The sequence below is a fragment of the Cebidichthys violaceus genome, unplaced genomic scaffold (genome assembly GCF_023349555.1).
Source record: "Cebidichthys violaceus isolate CVI_PGR_0920_01 unplaced genomic scaffold, fCebVio1.0.p SCAF_7, whole genome shotgun sequence".
NCBI classification, from domain to species: Eukaryota; Metazoa; Chordata; class Actinopteri; order Perciformes; family Stichaeidae; genus Cebidichthys; species Cebidichthys violaceus.
In genome coordinates this window covers 10,432,548-10,439,694 of record NW_027176927.1, presented here as the reverse complement: position 1 = coordinate 10,439,694, position 7,147 = coordinate 10,432,548, and the positions used below count along the sequence as shown (strand labels likewise).

The following is a 7,147-nucleotide window of genomic DNA, read 5'->3' as shown; positions in this document are numbered from 1 at the left end:
TAATATACTTATTGAACAATAAGAAGTTGTTTCATCGAGAAGATGACCTGCTGTTTAGATAACAAGAAAATTACTTTATATTGAGATAACAATATATGTAACAGATCACTTCACGATGATTGCCCTGAAGGTAAACTTCTCCCATGGTCACACAGCGGGACTGTTTCCAGGGGACACGAAACAATGATGCACATGGCCAAAATTAAGAGTTAGCTTATTTGTTGTTAATAGCCTGACAATTAAAATCTGACCAAACACATAGGATTATTTGTGAAACAGGCTAATGTTATTAGTTGTAAGTTTTTACTACTGGTAGTTTTTTACTGACATGACTCATGAAGTGATCACTTTGCTTAATTAAAAATATTATTCATGCCATCAAACTGCAACTTATTTAAACTTTAAAGCTGGGGTAGGCAACTTTGAAAGTCAGCAAGCCTTTGAAAGTATCCAACTGAAAAATCACAGCTTCTCCCAAAGCAACATTAGATGTTGTACTACAGCCACAAAGTCAGATCTCTACGGACACATCTGAAGCATTAATACATTTTATTTCAGGTAAAACAACATTAAACAACATTTACAGAAGGACATTACATCTTCCATAATAACATTACATACAAATAATGCAACAGCTATTCTACTGTATACTATATTGTTTCACTCGGTGAAGTGACTGACGACACTTCTGTTTTCCAAACCACTTGTGAAAGAAAATAATGTGTGTTCAGTGCACCATACAAAAAAAAGAGAAAATAAAATGCGAGAGAAGCTTTGTTGAAAAAAGTTGCAAACACAGATTCATTGTTGAGCACAGCGAGGATGCACGATGGATCCAACCTATATGTTTTTCCTTCCGATTCCAATTCGGGCCACATGATAAAGAATGCCAAAAATAGATGCCATATATTTATATTCACCTTATATCTTTATTCATATATCATATCTCTTTGATAGCATTAAGGGGACCTTTGCAACCCTGTGTACGAACAAAGTGGAAGCATCACTATTTCACTTCATAGAAGGTGTGTCAACACCTTATCGATTTACCCCTTTGACATTTCTATTGAGATTATTTCTCATTTCCCTTGTCACAGTGCTAAATGTGCAATTCCACCAAGTATTCCCTTCACTGGACTTTATTGAAATATATGATTAACATTCAAGCTTGAACAGAGTCTCTAACCACACAGGACTCAAAAATATAAGTTTTTGTACAAGACTGCGGGCTAACAAAGCTCCACAGAAGTAAGAGTGTTTAGGGGCAAACAAAGCGATGTGTGCCACGCCGAAAGTATGCACAAGGAGAAACATGCCAAAAATAATTATTCAGCTGCTAATACTGTCTGCAATCCCTTAAAGCCACATGAGGCTCTGCAATCTTCGCACAGCTCGATGGTATTAACCCTCTTCTGTCACGCCGCTTTACTGGCATTACCCGCCCCGTCTCCTCCCCTTTTTCTTCTGCCGCACAATCACAGCCTGGGGATGACACTGAAAAGCCGCAAGATAACTTCAAGTACAGCATTCCTATGAGCTCTCCTCAATCTGTGGTAAAGGTTTGAAACAAGGGATGAAATTCATATTTGTAAGAAGGACTGCTTTGCTTTGCGTCAGGCAAAGAAAGGTTACATATACTGTATATACAGTATTAGCACCCATATAGGCTGGAATGTAGGGCAAAGAGATTTTTCTTTAAAGTGCATTTTCAAAATGCTATTGGAGAGAGTCCAGCCCATGACCATTTATTTTGCCTCTATGGTTGAAGAAGCTGGACTGGAACACAGTCATGGTAAAATGCCAAAGCACAAAAACTCCAATTCCTCTCTACTTTAACATGGGTTCAGATATTTTCACGTCTATCTTAACTAGATTTGTTTCGATACCGATGCTAGTATCAGTTTATGCATCGATCGGACATCACGTTATCATATCATTTATCAGTTCCTTTACACTGTACAGGAACAACGACATGTGTCACTCGCTACCCCGATCCGTACATCCTGCATGATTGGTACAGCGCAAGTGCAACTCTCAACAGAGATGAGATCAGAAGAAGGACGCAAGGGGAGGTGGCTCACTCGTTACCTAGTTCCATCATTAGCTCCAGATAAATCGCTGCACCCAAAATTAAGCCAGAACTAGCAAAACATCAAATTGTGTTTTTAACGCACTGGTATCAGATCGGTACTCGGTATCGGCCGATACACAAGTTCATGTATGGAAATCAGTATTGGGAAGGAAAAAATGGTATCGGAACATCTCTAATCTTAACTTGAGTGTCTACACTGTCAAGGATAGGGGAACAAATCCACAGTCTATATTCAAAAATATATTCCAAAATTCAGCCAATATTCAGCCAATATTATTATTCAGCAGTCGGAAGCCAAGTTTCCATCCAAATGTAACACAAATGCAACCGACTTTCCAGAAAATTGCCACAAGAAAATGCAAATTGTATGTGTTTCCATCCACTACTGTTATGCAAATATTAGGGGTTGGGACTCATCGAGGTAAACAGTTGGTTGCGCTAATTCCCCAATCTGGTGCTATTAATGTCTGCCGCCATTTTTCATCTCTTCAGTGGGAGCGGAAGCTTGATTGATGTTTAAGTCACCTGCTTCATGTTCCATCTGATTTATTGAGTAAGTGTGTTTGTTTTTTGTCTATGCAACCCTTCCATCTCGCGAAGCGTGAAAACCTTTTTTCACAATTTGTACTTTCTCAGGTGTTTTTATGAGCAAATTGATTAAAAAAAACAAAACAAAAACACACAACATATTATGTTTTTATGGTTAGAAAACAACTGTCATTTTACACCTCCAGCACCAGAGCCACCTGGCCATATCATCCCCGGCACCTGACAAATGTTAATCCAATATTGATCGTCAATTAAGCTCTGGTCCATTAGCTCTTTAGAAAAATAACGGTTAATAAATTTACACATAATTGCTTGGACGGAGATACCCACTCCATTTCGCTAACTCAGACTGCCACTGAAGAATATTACCTACAGCTGAACTTTGGAATGCATTTTGGTACTGTAAAAATATTCCTTTATGGCTGTTATGAATGGAGGAATGATTACATTTCGTGAGTGATGTATTAAGATAGACATGAAAAATTACCATCTTTGAATGCGACAGACTGCAAAGCAAACATCAGCTGGAGGGGGGCATGGAGGCGCTGCAGGGTTATACTGTATTGTAGCAGATAGGTGCAGGAAGGTTACCTTAGAAGGCAAGACATCTACATTATGAATGTGGATATGTGTGTGTGAGTGTGTGTGAGTGTGTTTGATAGGTCGTGGAGCGACATAAGTATCAACAGTTTCCAATTCTCCTTGACGCCACATTTGCGGCCTCATCTCTTCGGCTTATCAACAGTTCAGGGCCGATATTATTGTTTCAGTCAATTTCAAACTGATTGATAAAGAGGAAGCCATTGTATTGATAGTACTTCACAATTATCACCATACATCTAAGCTTGTAACATTCAGATATTTTCACACAAAACATCAAAAGAAAGAGTATAAACTTCTTTGCAGATGATACTACGTTATACATTTGACCTTCGTCATAAAAAGTTGCAAAACATTTAGAACGTGTAGGATGTTGAGGGGCACACATATAGGGGAAGTCTCGCCATAAGAGCCACTGTTGGTGGTGAAGGGACACCACCTACAGTACACACACTGCACACACACTACCACTCACTGAAAAGCACTCATCCCTACACTTTTTTTGATTTGTCAGATACGAAAAGCTCCGGATCAATCTTAACATTTGACTCATGAGCTTAACAAAAAGTTGAAGTTATTGACATAGATCATCTGTTTTTAATACAATATTGCAGATCTTTTGATGGTTATTAGATAAAGTGAAGGGGAGGATTGTCGTGGGCTGGGTCAAACAATAGGCCACACAACCTATTGCCTTGGTGTTTTACCGTTTGTACATTAGCTCATTTGCATGGATGGAAGCCCCAATGCTTAGCTATTGCCCATGTTTAATATACTCACACACACACTAGCACATACACGCCTCTCTATCAGACACGCACACAATTACAGCTGTTGTCAATTACAGTATGGCACACTGGTTGGTGCTGTCCCTGTTATTTTATGTGTGCACCTTCAACATCTCCAGCAGAGATCATTTATGTTTGAAAGACTTTTCAGTTGCAACACAAAAGTCATCTCAGCCAGTTCAAGTTCCATCATGGAGGTCCGGTGGAAAAATTAAAAAGATATCTAATACTATCATTTTTCTACCACCAGGGTCATACTTTTGTAGTTTTGCCAGACATTAAATGTGATTTTTGCAAATCAAATTCAAACATTATTTGGAAGTGGTTTGAAATCTGATTCCTATAGAGTTGTCTCGGTTCCTAAAATAAAATTTCAAAGTCTTTTGAGACACTCGCAACGCGACATATGACGATTTCAAGTCCAGAGTGACAGAAGAGCTGAACATAATCCATGCTGCTATAAACTATGGAGAACAACATGGAGGAGAATAACAGTCCATTGACTGAAATATATTACTATGACTGCAGCGTGGAACATCGCACTGGTGCAACTGAGGAGTTCTGCACCGCGATGTGACCGCGTGATTGTTTGGAGGGCTAAACGATGATAAGAAATTCCCCGGATGTTTCGCATCCATGGTGATGGGTCCATAGAGCCGCTGGCGTTTCCTTTAGCGGTTGGGAGGCCCCCCCGCCTCCATCTCAGGCTTCAATGACAGTTCACTGAGCCTAGGGAAATAACTCTGGATTTGGCTATTAATGCATTTTACAACTTCCAGGACCTAATGATTTCAATAGGGGCTATCTAAGCATTCTTACAGGAAAGTTAATTTACCTCAAACATTATCCATAGACGTCTCTCTCCCAATGTAAGTCTATGGGAAAGTTCCACTGTTTGGCCATTATGTCATATTAGCTTCATAACCTAATGCTCGTCCTGGGATAGATAGGTTTCTGATGTCTGCACATATAAATCTGATCTGATCACGTTTTCTTCTGGGAAAGTATCTAAATCGCCCAGCCGAAAGCAAATAAGAGAAATATCTGCCAAAGGACAATATGTGCTTTGTTTTTCAACTACTAATCTCTATTTACTACTTATTTACCAACTTGAGGCTTTAGTGTTTCAATCATATTCGTTGATGGTGGTAGTTACCTGACAAATAGCACAATTAGTCAGCTAACAAGATCAAACATTATCACAAATTAAAAAAATGTAAAACAAGATCAGGACCTCCAATATGGCTGCCAGAGGATGTGTTGCACCACCTGAAAGCCCTCCAACATTATTATTGTCTGCGGTTCAACAAATTAGAGTTGAACCTGGTAAGAAAGTTGAAATGGAACTATTAAGAATCATTCTTTTTTAACCGACTGCATTGTTTTTGATTTATAGCTTTACTCGTATGCATGTCTCCTCTTATGTGTTTGTTGTGTCTTGGCTTGAGAAGATGAAGCGATATTAAAATTGTCCATTATATAGTTTCTAGATGAGTATATCATACATACAAATATACATTCTTAAATAGGAGGTTAGTTACAAACACAAAACACAATATGTACCAATAGTAAAGTCCTTTTGTTTATACTGTGATAACAACATATGGGTTATTGGAACCTTATAAAAAGTAAACAAAATTTGATTTGCAAATGATAGCCTGAAATCTTAGGTACCGTTCATAATGCACACATGCATTCATATCTATACCCAGTGCTAAATCTCGTTCTCATGCACACAGCACACACGCACACATACACCCACGCTCACACATATTGTTAAGGTAATAAATAAAAAGAGAACTGGGGCTCTTCCATTCGTCTGGATCCTCCATCTCTTGTCTTCATCTTTTTTGTTTTTTACAACAGCCACCTGAAACAGAAAAAGAGACAGAACACACAATCTGTTGAAACGGGCATTGTAGAAACACTAAAGTAATCACATCCCCCATTTCATGTTTCCATGCAGATTGAAATCAACAGTAATGAGCATATGGGTTCAAATTTATTAGATGTGCTGTCATTGTGTGAAGGTACTACAATGAGTGAATCAGTAATCAAATATCCAATTTACTCTTTTTCTTGTGAAGACATTTTCAGGTTTCATGAGTCACAAAAACATTGTACGACGTATTGAACTAGGTGTATCCCCAACTAAGAATTTACAAAGTTGAATCTGATTGGCCAAGTCGTCGGCTCTATAATCCCCCGCCGTTTAAGTTTTATTTATCTCTAGAAAAATAGTAAGGGAACTTTCGACCCTAAATAAATTTAACAAAAGGGAATGAAAAATCAACGACAGAAAAAGAGACAAAGAATTCTAAAGTAGTAGTCGTGATAGTGCTACGTTCTGATGTGAGTGCTCTGATTAAAAAATGTATTGTTTGCTTTTGAAACAGTAGCCTTATATTGCTATTATGTAATCTTGCTGATGATATTGCCAAGATAATGGTCAGCAGATGTATAGTGCAACGTAGTCTATATGGTGATTTATTCACGCACACAGGAGAATGATTGAAAGTTATTTTCAAATTTGTATCAATAGTATTATTAATAGGCTGGTGTTTTCCCCAAAAAAGGGTTTATGTCATGAGAAACCAAGCAATTCCACATAAAATTGCATATTAAGCATCCCTATATGATTGTTTCATAATCACATTTTTTTGCAACTGTAGCGATTCAACTGAATCATTGTCACCCCTACATTAAAGGATTCTACTGCTGCATTTAAGGAGTTCTCAAGATTTCTGATGGTATGACTCAAGACTGGTCCCTTCTCAAGACAATTGTATATTTGACTTGTTTGAGGCTACTGGTCTTGGGTTGCAACCAAGTCCAGTTAAACCAATAGTTCAACATTTAACAAATATTCTTATTTGCTTTTATTCTGGATGTTAGATATGAAGACTGATATCAATCTAATGTCAGTGCACATATGGATCTGGAGTCAGTATATGAATAGCCTGGCTTAGCTCAAAGACTGGAAGGTACCAACACCTCTAAAGCTCATTAATTGATATGCACATAAAAGGAAATGTAAAAGTAAAAGTTTGTAGCTTTAGAGTGTGGATCTAACCATTTCTCAAAGAACAATTTCTTCCTAAAGTCTTTTTGTCACAGA

The 7,147-nt window shown here is 38.0% G+C and overlaps 1 protein-coding gene across 5 annotated transcripts in view; it reads right to left on the bottom strand.

Annotated features, from left to right (window-relative positions):
- Positions 1 to 532: 532 nt before the first annotated feature.
- Positions 533 to 7,147, bottom strand: part of cdk14 (cyclin dependent kinase 14) — a 177,086-nt gene continuing 170,471 nt past the window's right edge. For all 5 annotated transcript variants that reach the window (XM_068736161.1, XM_068736160.1, XM_068736162.1 and 2 more), the window contains one exon: positions 533 to 5,899. The gene's annotated coding sequence lies outside the window, so the exon portion shown is untranslated. The remainder of the gene's footprint in view (positions 5,900 to 7,147) is intronic.